Raw genomic sequence first — 15567 nt, forward strand, 5'->3', positions numbered from 1 at the left:
GTTATAGCTAGGTTTGCTATTTTACTTTTTTATCTCTTAAAATACAAAACTAGAGTGCCATATCCAGATATGTGTTGTGCTATACCAGGTAGGAGTGAAGAGAAACGTGGCACATGTGCTCATTTACTACCTTAAGGTGGTATGAAGTGTATGAAGACAATTGTCAGGCAAAATATTTTGGTTGTCCAGTTACATACGTACTCCAGAATTTTTCTTCAGGCATTGGTGAGTTAACAAGGCAGGTACAAAAATTTTTCCTGCTTGAAAAATACTGAATGGATTTAGTTTAGCAACAGCTTTTCACCTTTTTAGTCAGCCCAAAAGCCTTATTTGATATTGCAAACTGTCCAGTGTCAGGGGACTCCTATTTTAGGCATTTCATAGCAGCAAAATAAAGTAGCATGTGTTTCTAAAGGGCTCACAGTACAGCCCATGTCTTTCTGCCTACTGCTAGAGCTGGTTCCCTACGGCCAATACATGGGTGAAACAGCCCTCAGGTGTTCCCCAGCTTGAACTTTCTGTCTCGGTAACAGTGCATTCTAGCAAGTACTTATAACAAGATGATGGATGTTGCTTCTAAATATAGCAGCTGAGGAAGATTTTAGAATATAAAACACCACCAGCAGAGGCTGTATGTCTCCCTCCTCAAATCCCAAATGTAAACCAGATGAGAAAACAATTGTCTGATGGCTAAATATTATGCAAAATTCCTGTGCAAATGCCAACAATATAAATTCTCTCCTCATTAGATTTGGCTGAAAAATTATTTCCAACTAAATGAAACCATGTTCCCAAACTCAAGCAAAACCTCCTCTGAAATTAAAAATATTCGGTTAATTTGTTTCATGTTTTTCTTCCTCTCTTTGTCCCTTTATTTCAGCCCAGCTTTTAAAAGGAAGCAGCTAAGCACATCTGATACCAACCATTTCTGATCCTGTAGGACCTGGAAAGTTTTTCAAGAATTGATTTTGTTGTGATGACATCAGTCTGTGGTGGCTAGATTAAGAACTGAGAAGTTTGGATTCACTTCTAAGAAGCACTTGACTTTTTGGCTCCTTCTCCAGGAGCCACATTGACACATAATGCAATCTCTTTTTCATGTGATCTCTGCTGAGCCTTCTGCCCCAGCCATTTGCATAGTCAACAAGCCATTTATGTTTCTGTTGATAGTTTGTGTGTCATGTAGCTTTTACAAGCCTATTGCTCAGAAGATGACTGAAAATTAACTTAGGCCTCAAATCTATTGACATGGACATCTTGGCAGGAGTGCTACTACTCCCCATGCACACAAATATGCATCACAAGAAATGTCTCATAATTCTGTTGTGACTATGTAATGAATCTTATTTCTAAAAGCAGGGGTGCTTTGACTTCATGTTCTTTGTTTAACACTTGAGAATACTTCTGCAGTTAGTTTTCTCTGATTTATATGATTTTGTAGGCATTGCCATCTTCTGCTTAAGCTTTTGGTGATGAGTACTCTTTCTGTGAAAAACAGTCATGTGGGAGCAACGTGACTGTTCAAATACTGTAGTGTGTAAAAGCTAGGGACACACTGTGACAAACGGGAGATTCCTGAAGTGCTGGCTGGGGCCTCCACTTCCTGTGACCTGGAAGAAGGACAGAAGATAACAACCTTCAGGAGATGCATCTGCCTGTCTCCAAACTGATCCTGGGACCCTGGTAGAAAATAAACACATACTCCTGAGATTCCTAATATTTTACTTAACAGTGGGGACCTTAAAAAGTATCAGAAATGTAGTACTGCTTGTGGATTTGGGAATTCTGAGGACACAGACTATTGTAGTTAACTAAACAGTGCCAGGGAGTCTTGGGCAATTAGATTTTCTGTATTTGAACTACCAGAATAGTCTCTGTCTCAGCTCTGGGTCAAGCTAACAAGCAATTCCCAGACAGCTGGTCGTGGATATGGGTCATGGATCCATGCATCCAGCCTTGTTTCAAGACTAAAAGCATTTAGCATTATGGAGACAGTCAGAATCTGCCAGTTCACCACAGGACTACAGAAAGAGCCCTGGTTGTCTTGTTTATCAATATTGATACTGAAAAATGTATATTGCGTTTGCTGGAGCTGCCTGAACTCACATTTCACATGGCATCAATTTGAAAAAGAAAATAAATTCACTCCTGAAAAAGCAAGTTTGAAATTTTGGTTAGCAAATTAGAAACAGTTACCAAAAAAAGGTCAATGTAATAATGTATGTATACTGTTATGTTTAAGTCTGTAATTAAAAAGGAAGTTTTCTCTTTTAGCTGACTTTGTGGCTTACCCCTTTCTATAATCTCAGTCCATACTCATTGCTTGTCCTGTTCTCTTCAGATTAAATTACCCTGCTTGCCTTTTACACCATTCACAAAGCTGTTTCTGAACTTTACAAATCATGTCATATGAGAAATACTCTTGCCAATGTGTCTTATATCAAGCTTGACATCCCTGGTTTGCATTTTAGCCTTCCCTGAGATCACACATTAAAGTAACACAGATGACAGTAGTTACTGCTGTCGTTCTCTACTCCATTCCACAAAGCTCTTCCGGAGACTGTCTGATTGACATAGCATAACCTACTCCCAAAAAAGCTGTTGTAAACTATGTCTTGCAACCTCTGTGTCCCATTGCTGTAGCCTCCTCTTTCACCTCGTCTCAGTATCTAGTCTCAGGGCTGAAAATCCCAGTTGATCCAGTTCCATCTGCAGGTTACCTGGATCATTCCAGGAGCTGGCAGTATTAGCTGAGAGCACGCAGCATATTGGAAGGGTCTTGACTTTCCTTATACCAATGAAGCAGGCTAAATAGATGTCACTTACGTCTCTCTATTCTGTATGCGATGAGAATATGAATGTTACTGTCAGAGTAATCCCCTCCACTTGCCTGAATTGATACAGGCTTGTTTTCTTCACTACTAGTGTATTAATTTGTTATAATCTCTCATGGGTTTTTTTTTTGAGATAAAGGTGAGTCAGAGGAGGAGAAAATTACAACGTGTTGAAGTTGTGTGCTGAAGACCTGACAGTAAAATAAAATAAATAGACAGAAACAAGCTAGGTGTCCTGAAACTAGCTTATCCAGATCTATTGAACTCTTAAGACTACAAAGTTAGAATGACACATTCAAGGCTATCTGTGTGATAGGGTACTCCAGGATGTCATGTCAAGATCTGCTTATGGAGAGTATGGTGTACTCTGGATGCCTGAACTTCTGCAGTACAAAACTAGTCCTAGTTATATTTATAGATCATCTTCTCTCTTCAAAGCCAGCTTCTGCACCTCAGGGCAGTCACAGAAGACAATAAAGGGGGTCAATCCTTCCTTTGCAGAGGGCATTCTCAACAGATGTAGATCTGATGAAACTATTTTTCTGCCCTTGGCAACTTTCAGCCTGAATTGTGTGGTTGGCGTCTATTTTTAAGTGCAGTAGAATAATCTTCAACCACAGAGGTTAGCTCTGTCTTAAGGATTAAGCCAGAAATTGTAGGTGCAGTTTCAAAGGAATGGAATCTGGGGCCTTAGATTTCAGCATTAGCTTTTGCTGGAATTCTTTACGTTGTTTTTCCCCACACATGCATGCAATTTATATTCACCATTTCTAATGGTAAACTTCAAAGTTTGCTTTTGCTACTGTTAAATTCTGCGCCGAGTTCCCTGTTGAGGGAAGACATGAGATACATGATGAGAGGAATCCTTTCAGACTGCATCCTCTGAGGGCCAGGTGTTAGTTAGGCCGTGTGTAACAACTCCTAGAACATCCCAGTTTAAGTCCTCCAGTATCTACAGTGTACCAGGGACATGTGAGAAAGGATCTTTGCCTCTAGCCCCAATCTAATGTATCACCACATTGCATGAGGCTGTAGGATACTGTGGAATCCATTTCTTTCCTCTCTGTTCAGGGTGTTCCCTACACAAAAGGAAATAATGGGGAAATGGTTGCTGCTTTATCCAGAATGCAGTCTGTGGTGAGCTGTCAAAACCATGGTGCACAGGATTTCACCCAGTGCAAGTCAGTCCTGCTAAATCTCCTACTCACTCCTCTTATACAGACAGACAAGCTTCCATGTGCTCTAGAGTAAAATCAGAAAGGTGAGTGGTCCTGTATATTTTTCATAAAGGCATCAGAGGGTCTCTTTGTCATTAAAAGAGTCAACATAGTTCAGTCTTAAATCCAGAACTAATGCCTACAATTTTTTGGAACTTACAGTTCAGCATCTTAAAATAAGTTATTGCTACAGTATATGCATGATTTTATTTCAGTGAGCACTCTCCAGTAAATATTAGCTTAAACCTCAGACATTCAACCCCCAAGTTCTGTGTGTCTATGAGAAGAGATTGTTAAAGGGACTGAAACTACCATGGACTAAAACCATCTTTGCTGGTTTGTATCAGCAAAAATACTGTCATGTGCTTCCAACAATCCTCCAAACTATTCCAGAGATTAATGTAAAAGCCTCTAATGTTGAGGAAACAAGACCTCAAAGTGGTGTTGAGAGCAGGGTTAGCAAGAACTGCTCCAAATTGGATCAGCAACCCTGTCTGAGGTTTGCATTGACCTGTAGCTCCTTCGTTTCACTACCCTCCTCGAGTACAATTCCCACTCAAAAGACTGATATTTTCTGGATCAAGCTTCTAAGTTGTGTAGTTCGTACAAGTCTTTGAGGTACCTCAGCAATTCTAGTGGCCTCTGAAGCATTTAATGTGCATAAGCTTCAGCAAGCCTTTCTGCATCTTGAATGAAAATCCAGCAAAATCTAAATAGAAATGTTACTCTCTATTTAAAAGTAAGTTTAAGAGCATCACCGCTCCCCATCGTGGGCTAAGAAGGTGTTATCATGGGTTGTTTCATGTTTTGCAAAGGAACTTCTGCTAAAGAAAATACAACACATCTTGTAACCTGAAAAATAAATCAGAATTGTCTAGAAGTCAGGAATAAACCGTAGGGAACACTGAGAAGAGAGAGTTTTATGATTAAAGGGGGTTAGGAACTTGGTAGTTTAACCACAAAATTGTAAGAGAGGAAATTTTTTTTCAGAGATAAATACTTGAATGTAATCAAACTGATCTTTTTCTTTCCAGTTTCCTTTAGTAAAAGTATCAGGTGGCACCTGAAGGAAACAAGATTGAATTTTCATTTTGTTAATAATATAACAAAACAAAATATGTTGACTTGTTGAGAACAATTTCAGGTTAGCTTGTTTTCTTTTTACTGATCATCCCAATGGAATTTGTGAATACCTTAAGGCACATTCTTCTTTATTTTTACTACATTTATAATTAACCAGATTTTCACCAAGTTCATCTCAAACAGCCGGTAGGTGGCAGAATCTGTTTATTTATTATTTGGCTTCTTACTTGGAGAATTGCAATCCTATAGAAAAAAAAAGTGTTTGAGCTATGGTCCACTGTGTGAGTCTGGCTCACTGTGTGCTTCCCTTTGTATTGCATTTATTCTCTTTTCCATTATACTGTTGAAAGTTAAAATACTGACATGCTTGCTTGGTTTTGGGGTTGTTTTTTGTTGATTTTTTCTTCAATTGCAACATCAAGTACATGAGTGTAAGGAGGACTTGAAAATGAGAGGGACAACAATACTGATCATCTGCAGCCTTAATGAAAACCTGTAAGAAGATCCCATTTTACCTGACTTCCAGCTTTACCTGTAGCTACAATTCTTGTTTGTGTACATTGATTGAGTGGTTTTGTATCATGTCTGAAAGATGATTTCTGGAAGCTGCTCTGGTAACAAGGATTCTACTTCAAAAATGAACATTTATTCATTTTTTGGAGACACTAGTTTTGTTTCTTTTACAATAGGATAAACCCAAAACCTGGAGAAAGCTGCCAAGATAAATTAAAAAAAAATGAGAAAACCAGAAAGTAACCCTGTCCTATTTTCCAAGGGGGAACAGTCTGTCTTTTTGCTTGTGATCCCAGAAACTCTGCCTTAAAATTACAGTGCACCATATCATTTACTCTTAGCAGAATGAAGGAGTGGGTTTATTAATTTATTTATTTGAGAGAGAAAAAATAGGATATTTTATAGAAGCTCACATTTTGGCACTCTTGAAATTTTTTTTTTATTTCTCTGTATGTGCTTTAACTATAGCCTAATAAGCTTGGTGAGGTGCCAAGTACATAGAGATTAAAGCCATGGGCTGAGTTGCAAATCAATGCTATTCTCTTAAAGTAGAACCGGTTTACTAAGTGTTAAGTTGATGGTTTTTTTAAGCTTAATAAGTGAAAATTGCAATAAGCAGTATGGTAGGGCCATGAAAAGACAGGAGGCCAGATTATATTCTCATTAAATAAAAAGAAACTAGTGCTATTCCAATATTAAATAAGATCAGGATCTGGCCTCCTAAATTCTGTTATGAGTTGCAGTCTAGATCTGCAGGACCTACTGTGTCGCAACGCTGAATATCTGAGCACTTAATTACGACTATAGCAACATAATAGAAATTAAATCAGACACTGTCCCGCTACAGAGTTTAAATACACTCCAATAATCTCCAGTGGGCTCAAAAAAGGCAGCATTAAATCACCGTGCAAAGTAGGTCCATGCCTACCAAACACTTAAGATCAGATATATTTAAAATCCCAACATGAGGGGCATCTTGAAAGCTGCCGCACTCTTGGGAGTCCTAGCCACATCTTACACCTTTTCCTGTAAAGTATGGTGTGCTATAGTCAGGCTGCTCTTTTGTTTGACATAATAACTCAGTGTTCACAGCAGCAGTTGCTTAAAGCAAAATACAGAAATTATACAGGCAGCAGGAAGGAGAACCTCGATATTCCCCTGTCATATTCTTTTGCTTGCTTCTCTCTTGCCCTTTCCTATTGCATTAATTATTATTTCTTTCCTGTACAGTAAAATAGTTTCTCCAAGAACTGTAAATATCAACTCTATCAACCCCACTTCTCCTGAAGATGGACTTGTTCTAGGGGCTGGGAAATTAGAATTCAAATCCCTTTATATCTGCAGATGTACTCATATAACACTATGAATATACATAACATTTGTATATAAACCAAGATTACTCTATTAAAAATAAACCAGCAAAGACAAGAATATCTGTTGGGGCTGGATGGTTTGCTTGGTATGTCCTTGGGTAGGTATCAAGCCAAGGCCAACAGGAGACCTAGGGTCCAAAAGGCATTTTCCACCTCTGTGTTAATAAATGAAATAAGCTGTAAAATGCTCCCAGTCAGCTATGCAGACAATTAAATTGTTAAAACAACCCCTACCACAGCTGTGGCCTAAACAGACCAGCAGTGCCCAGAAATATCCCCATGCACAGCTCGGGAATGAAGGCATTTGAGGAGCCATTCCCAACAGGCAGCTTTCCTACCTCCGTTGGGCTTCGGATCCTAGAAGGTTTATGAGCTTCAGCATGAGCTACAGGCTACTCTGTCGGTTAGCCACAGCATCTGGAAATGTTCCTGGGTGTGTTGAATTCCCTATCCTAGAGCAAAACATATTTCCCAGCTCTCCGCCAGGCCAGACCGCGAGGTGGGTCAGGGGCCTCTCGGAGCTGTTAGGTCTGCAGTTGTCCTGGGGATGCGCGGCTGTAGCCTGCCAGGCAGCGACATTTTGTAAGGCTGTGTTTGTGGTGCCCCTGCCTCACTATAATTAGCAGCTGAGTAGGAATTTTAAGTGCTGTGATTTTTGATTGAGCTGCCTAGGGCTGACTTGTCTCTGGCTTTAGGATTTTAGGTCCTTTACTAGGCCTAGCACCTAGCATTTAGGACTCCCCTGTGGCCATGGGACTTAGGCCATGGCCGCAGCACACAGCAAAGTCTCAGCCCTGGTTTTCCAACAAAATGTCTCCATCCTTCCTCCTCCTTTTGTTTCCCTTGAGAGGAAAGGAAGCTAAAACAGAAGTTCAGAGACCGTGGGTACCCAGCCTTGGGGCATGAAGCTCAGAAGCCCTTGCCTTCCCTGGAGGAAGCTCCTTTCATTGTCAGCAGATGGGAAGGGGAAGCCAAGGGTGGGAGCAGACTGCTGGGGGATGCTTTAATGTTGGCCTGTTTGTTTGCTTTTTGCTTCCTGGACCCCTACCCAAGGGGCTGGGATGGTCAGCTGTGAAAGAAACACAACAGGATGGCCGTCAGCAGCCTGCAAGATGGCAGCAGATGTCGATGATAAGAGTGGGTGGCATCACCCTAAGCCAAACCAGGGAAAACCTGAAAAGGCAAGATTGAGGAGTGACACAGAAAGAAACAGAACCGTGGTGAGGTAGTAGGTGCCTGTGGTGAGACAGCAACAGCTGTTCAAATGGGCAAGGCGTAGGTGTAGACGTTTGAGAACCTGTGTAGCAAAGCCTTCTGTGAATTTTTCTGAAAGTTACTCATTTTCAGTCCTCACACAGTTCACATTCACCTGTTTATAAGTAAGGGTATCACGTGCTAACAGGGTATGGCCTTACAAGCCTCCCAGCAGCCCAAGGCCAGTGGGTGCTAAGTAGCATGTCCTTGAGGCTACACATGCCTGTGTGGTGGGCTCCATCTGGGCACCAGCTCACTTTGGCCATGTTTCAGGCAAACCAGAAGCAACAACAACAACTTGTTATGATCTCTGCAACATGGGACAGGGCAGACCTGCAGCTCCTGAAACATTTTCAGACCTTTGTAGGGTTTTTTAAATCCCTTAACCCGTTTACTTTTATAGTTTTTCATGTCTGAGAAAAGGGCATGATCAAGATAATCTCTCATTAACAGGTATAAAAGTAGCTCTTGAATCTGGATGTATTCAGGTATTTTATAGATGCACTATGATACCACATAGCCTGTCCAATAAAAGATAAGGTAAATTAGCTCCAGAATTAGCCAGTTATAATTGCCATCAAGTGGTTAGTCTTGAAAATGGTCACTCACGTCGACCAAGATGGCACATAGGACAGAAAGACACAAAATGTCACTCTGTATCTCACAGTAGCAATTAAAAAAACCAACAAACCAGAATTGAAATGAAAGCCACTTCTGTCATATAAAAATCACTTTTCTGTGAGGGAAAATGAGAAATAGAACACCAGAGGGCACTATTTCGCTTTGTTAAAGACAAGGTTGCAAAGCCATGTCAAAACAAGGAGTTACTTGGGATATTCTTTTCTTTTTTGATGTTTCCAGGCTTCTTAGAGAGAGCTTATCTACCTTAAAAGAGAAATAACATTAAATGGCTATTTTGCCTTACATGCAATTCAACATTGCAATAATTAGTGACGTGTAGGATTAAGCATTAGGACCAGTCCTGCAGTACTTCTCAAGCAAAACACTGGTGAGCAACTGGATCTTTGCACACAAGTGCAAAGTCCCTTGGATTCAAGTCTCAGAGGCCTTTGATTGGGACTTGAAGGTCTGAGCCATTTATCACACTTCACAGACATATGAGAAATTAATAGTTCCTGTTTACAGCTCACTATGAAATGGTTAGATGGTAAGGCTATCAGTAGGATGACGGGATAGGCAATGAGATGGAGAACATCATATCTGCACATGCTGGAGCTGTGTGTTTATACCAGTGTTTTTGGTTATGCTGTTTTTACATGGAAATCAGGGATACAGGACTTAAAATTAACAGGAACTCTGGATACCACATGTAGATGCCTGATGGCGAACACTTGCTGTGACTTCTATTGTTCTGATGAATTCAGAGGGTAAAATGACACAATCTGTAGAATAGGATGGTTGAGGCAAGGCAACACCAACTTCTAGGGTGAATTAACCCATTAGGAAATTAACTTCCTTTTAATTATTGGTCATAAGGCTGTCTAGCATGATAACAAGCACAAAACACGCATATCAATCATGGCTGTTGTCAGCAGTGTATTTTGTTCATTATATAGTGATTGTAAGATCAGGCTCATTGAACACAGCAAAAAGATACGTTTATAAAGTTTTAACAACTATGTTTTAGACACGTGACAGGCAAGTTAGATGCAGCCTAACCCAAATAAGCTATTTGAAGTACCTCAAAATCAATTTATTAAACTCTAGCCATGACTTTGTAAATAATAATATCATTTTTAAACAACTGAAAAAATTGAAAATTCTAGTCTGGGGACTGAAGGTGAACCAGACAATATCTGCATCTACAGCATGAGTAATTGTATACACAGACATGGTTTGTTGATTACAATTCCCCATTTTGAATAGTCAGCTAGCATGGATGCATAGGTCCAACTTGAGGTCACAGGACTGATGTCTCCGAAGTCTGATAGAAAATTGGAGATGTGAACAAGTTTGAATGAACAAGTACCAATGCAGATCACCATATAAAATTCAAACCAACTCAAAATGGAAAACAGATGATGGGAAAAGATAAAACTTATTATCTTTGTTTTAAATAAGCATTTCACAACAAAATAAAGCACAAGTCCCAAAACTCTTGTACTTTTTGTGTTTGGCCAAAGTTGAAATAGAAGCAACAGAACCGTGGGCGGGGGGGGGTGTCTCATTTTTTGAGGATAACTGGACTGAACAGACTCTGCTTCTGGGGTCAGGCTGTTAAAAAATGTCACACTGAGTCTCTTCAGTTGAGTCTTACAGGAGAAGTATCAATGTGTCTGCTCTTCTGACTTCAGATTTAGAAGTTTTAGTGTGCCTATTGTCACGACAGTGCACTGAGTTTTAAGTGTGATTGAGCATCCTCGCTGTGTGGATGTTATCTTCCAGCTGTGTCCTTAAAATGACCATCTGGACCCTAGTCTTGTTTTCCATAGTCTGTCCACAGAAGTCTGACTGCATAAATTTTTGACCTCCAAATGTAAATTAATACTGTGGGCACTTTTAACAGCCTCCCTTTGCCTGTATTGTGACCTACCAGCATGTTTGAAAAAGTGTTATGTTTTCTGTGTACACAGACATTAAGGGCGCCTTGCAGTTATATTATCTCATCTGTGGTTATTCAGCTACAGAAAATCCCTTTTTCCATTATACAGCTGGAGCCCCATTTACCACATTCCAATTAACTGCCTCTGTTAGTATTAGTTTTCATGTGGTCCATTGCTTTTACCTGTGGTGGGGATTTTTTTTTTTCATCTAGAGCCAAGTGGTTAGCCAAAGTTCAGGATCTTACAGGTTTAGGAAAACTTATAATGAGGTTTATGTACAAACAAGTTATACATATCCCTATTTCCCTAAACACAGTAAAAATGAAAAGCGGGTAGATTATTTTCTCAAAGTATGTAAGAAGTCACATAATATCAAAAGTTTTCCCAGAAGTTCTGTGCTGAAGACTTTCTCTGCTTCCTCTCAGCATGACACTTTCGATCCCTTAGCCACTAAACTGGAGCTCTGCAACTGAAAGCCCAAACTTGCACTTTCAAATACTCAGTCCCTTAAACTTTGATTCTGACCTCACGTGTTTTCCTTTACGCTGAACTTTCCCAAGATCCATCAGGGTCTCTCTACTAACAGTCCTTTACCTCACTTGAGTTGTGCAACCTTCTGCATAAATCCAAGACAAAGTCAATAGCAGCTACCAACACTGTTCAGTGCAGCAATATAAAAAAAAAAAAAAAAAAATCAAAACAAACCACCTCTTCTCTTCTGTGTTAAGTTTGTCTGACATAAACAAGGCATTACAGAAAGGGAAATGAGGGATTCAAAAGGGTGTAGAAAAGGTGATGGTAGTTTAAAATGATCTCCTGGACAGCTAGGATGATCGACTGTGAGTGCTGTGCTTGTGTAAAGCTGTATATTGCCTTATTCTCTTCATCCTGTAACGCACTAGAAAATCCAATGAAGCAGAAGCTGATGTCTCACAAAATATGCTATCTTGCTTTTTCTTGTTCTCAAAATGGTTATACTAGATAGTGCACTTTTTCAAGCTTCATCATTACAGCACCCATACACTCTCCTGTCAGTGTATTTCAGCGTGAGCTGACCCAAGTGAGTGGAGAGTGGTTCTTCCTCCAAATTTTTTTGCATTGTAGATACAGTCTTTGATGAAAGCAATAAGCAAGAAACAATTTTAAATTAGCTTCCTATTCTGTGTTTTGTTTTTCTTGTTGAAATTTATAAATTTACAGTATAGCTATTCATACTGTTTGCACTTTTTTTTTGGCTACTTCCCTTAGAAACTGCAGTGACATTCATTTCACTTCACTGAAAAGCCATGACACAGCAGATTTCCTGCACTAGAAGTTAGGCTCCTGTTCTAGAAATAAAAGTCTGAGAACAAATCACTACCTCTTACATGCTTTGTTGCTCTCTGCAGTACTGTTAAAGACTGGTCTGTCCACATCTCATAAAATTCACCCTTGTTCTGAAAGCCTATGGGATCCATAAGAAACAATCATGCCCTGCAGCAGAGATTTAAAGACTTAAGAGATGCTTAGATCTCATACTGGTCCTTTGCACGGCAAATACATTTCATCTAGTATGAGATTATTTTTTTTTACAGTAGAACCAAGTTTTAATAATTGATCTTTCAGATTAATTGAAAGCTCCTGCTCCACTTCAGCTATTAATCATCCTCAAAATGCATTTATGTCATCATTGCTTCATATGCTAGAAAGCAGGTGAGATAATTCCTTAGGTAACTATAGTATTTTACGTCTGTTATAACTTCAGAGGTCACTGTAGCATCACTGTCAGAGGTGTCCTTTTTCTGGTTCCAGTCTGGAATCAAGTACCTGCTTGAGATATGGGACTTCAAAGTGGTTCAGAGGCCAACTTCTGCCCTGAGGAATGGATTTTTTTTTTCCTTTGTGAAAGAGTAGTTGCTATGGCCACATCTGGATTTGCAATTCTTTTGAAGCTGAATTTCAGTGGGTACAGTATCACACAATATACTTATTCTGGCTTAGCAAAGTCAAGTATTTAAAAAAAAAATCCACACTTTCTTCCTGTGCTACTTGTTGCATGTCTTCCTGTTTTCACAACTGCAACAGATCTTAAAGAGAGAAATCTTCTTTTTGTTAGATAGAATGACCAGCATATGGCTGTACTGGTCTTGATGCTGAGACTTGGTACATTAGCGATTAGAATTGCTTCCAGATACAATAACAATAAAATATTTCTCTGACGGTAAGGTAATGAGTTCATATTTACATAAGGAAAATCAGAGACAGAAACAGAATACTGAGTGAAATCTAATTTCCATCTGACTCTCATGATTACTTTTTTTTTTTTAATTGGTCCTGTATCTTAATATAAGCAAAATGTTTTGTTCTTTTTCCTTGTGGTAAGCTTATGCTTGTTATATCAAACATCAGTCATTTGCTGTTTATTGTACAGAAATAAGAAGTCATGAAAAATCAAGAATCTGAGCAAAAATGTTTTCAAAATACTTGAAAATTGGACAAGCTTTTTTGAAGTTCAGATAAGGTGTTCAGAAATGTCTTGTTCTATCCAGTTCATCTTCTGTGCCAAGAACTGAAAAGGCCCAGATTTTGTTGTTATTTCTGCTTCATCCATTTATATAGCATGTAGGACATTTTTCATAGGAAGTAGTCTCCAATAATTTCTGCAGTTATTAAACAGCTGCCAAATTTTGACCTGAACTTCTCTGTGCCTGTATTATACACATTTATCAAGCCATGACCCCTCCAGATGAAATTATCAAAAACTTCATTAAATATTTTATTACAAAACATTGTATATTGTTGAATTGATCTGAAAATCTTACAAGGTCCTTTCAAGACCCAAGTTTAAGCTTCTGTTATTTTTATCTTGTAGTGACTGAAACCTCATCTGTTGCTATGTATTTTACAATAGTGTATAAAGAAGAATCCCAGCACCCCTCACTTCAGACATTATGTTATTTGTCCCCTAGGAAACATAGGCCCTCAAATCCAAGTTCTGGAAGTCAAATAAAGGAGGAAATGAACATATTATTTTGTCTGGAAAAGTATGTCAAAACCAGTCACACCTCCCACTGGAACAGAAATATAGCTTTTGATATGTCTCTACATATTAAAAATATTTTTCAACAGATTTTAATGTATTAAAATGCCATGTAAGATGAGTGTAGCAAACATTAAAATCATGAGAATCTAAAGCTGGGAGGAACCTTGAGAAATCACATCCAATCCAAAGCCCTACCTGTCTTGTGTGATCTATATGGCTACAGTATCAACATAATACTTTCTATTCCTTAATACATTAATCCTCAAACATCTCCATACAGTCGAGGGGAATACAGCAAGTCCTGTTCGTGGGCAGGAGACATAGGCAGCACATCGGAGTGAGTTTCCTGTTGTCACAGATGTCTGAGACAAAGGAGAGACCAAAAGACAGATTTGCCTGGTCCCTGGCTAGTCTTCCTACCACCAAATCACTCTCTCGCTTTGTGCAGTTGTGGCAGAAAATTTGAGATACAACCTCTAACCACCCTGCTGAGTGTGTTACATGGCATTAAATTCATATGAATCTATGATATAGAAATAGGACAGATTGTGATTCCCTAGCTTTGCCTGTCCTTACTACTTCAGTATCCTAATGCTGTAGGCTGTCACCCTGAGAGATCCACTTATTAGTGGCCCACCAAACAGAGAACACAAGTGCTGCACCAGCTGTATTCACTGCTGTAAAGCATCCTGTATTCACAGTGGCAGTCAAAGATCAAAGTAAAATAGAAAGAAATCACATTTATATGAACATAACACCTTCCTCAGTACCTTTCCATGTCTTTGTCTCATTTGTGCAAATCATTTTGGTCCCTTGTGGTCCCCATTCTACTGTTCTCTTTAAGAAAAAAAAAATTCCAGCAAAGTAAATAAACAATTTGTCCTTTCTTGTTCTCTGCCACTCTGGAAAGGTGCCTTGCACAGGCAAATGGAGATAGTAGAATGAACTAGAGGTAGGAATGAGAGAGAATAGTAGGAAGGTGTACTGGTTTTGGCTGGAAGAGAGTTAATTTTCTTTATGGTAGCTGGTATGGGGCTGTGTTTTGGATTTGTGATGAAAACAGTGTGATAACACAGGAATGTTTCAGTTACTGCTGAAGTGCTTATGCAGAGTCAAGGCCTTTTCTGCTTCTTGCACTGCCTTACCAGCGAGTGGGCCAGAGGTGCACAAGAAGTTGGGAGGGGACACAGCTGGGACAGCTGACCCCAACTGACCAAAGGGATATCCCATACCATGTGATGTCATGTTCAGCAGTAAAACTGGGGAGTGCAGGCTGGGGGGAGCTGCTGTTGCAAAGGCACTGGCTGAACGTTGATTGGTTGCTGGTGAGCAACTGCTTTCTTTTGCATCTTTTGTTTTTCTTGGGTTTGTTTGTTTTTTTTTTTCCTCTCTCCTTGTTTGCTTTCTTTTCCTCTTTCTCCTTGTTGGCTTTTTCCTCTCTTCCTTTTTTTTTTTAAGTATTAAACTTTCTTTATCTCAACCCATGCATTTTTGCACTTTTAGCCTTCCAACTCTCTACCACATCCCACTGAGTGGAGGGGGTGAGAAAGAGGCTGTATAGTACTTAGCTACCTATAGGGGTTAAACCACAACAAAGGGGATCAGAGAAAGCTTGAACACTGGTGAATAGCACTTTGGTTAGGAGATCATACTCCCTTCTCAAGCCTTAGTATTTCCCTACTGTCAAACTGTTCATCATATGTAGTG

Source organism: Chlamydotis macqueenii, chromosome 3 (assembly GCF_036417535.1).
Source record: "Chlamydotis macqueenii isolate bChlMac1 chromosome 3, bChlMac1.mat, whole genome shotgun sequence".
In the NCBI taxonomy this organism is placed as follows: Eukaryota; Metazoa; Chordata; class Aves; order Otidiformes; family Otididae; genus Chlamydotis; species Chlamydotis macqueenii.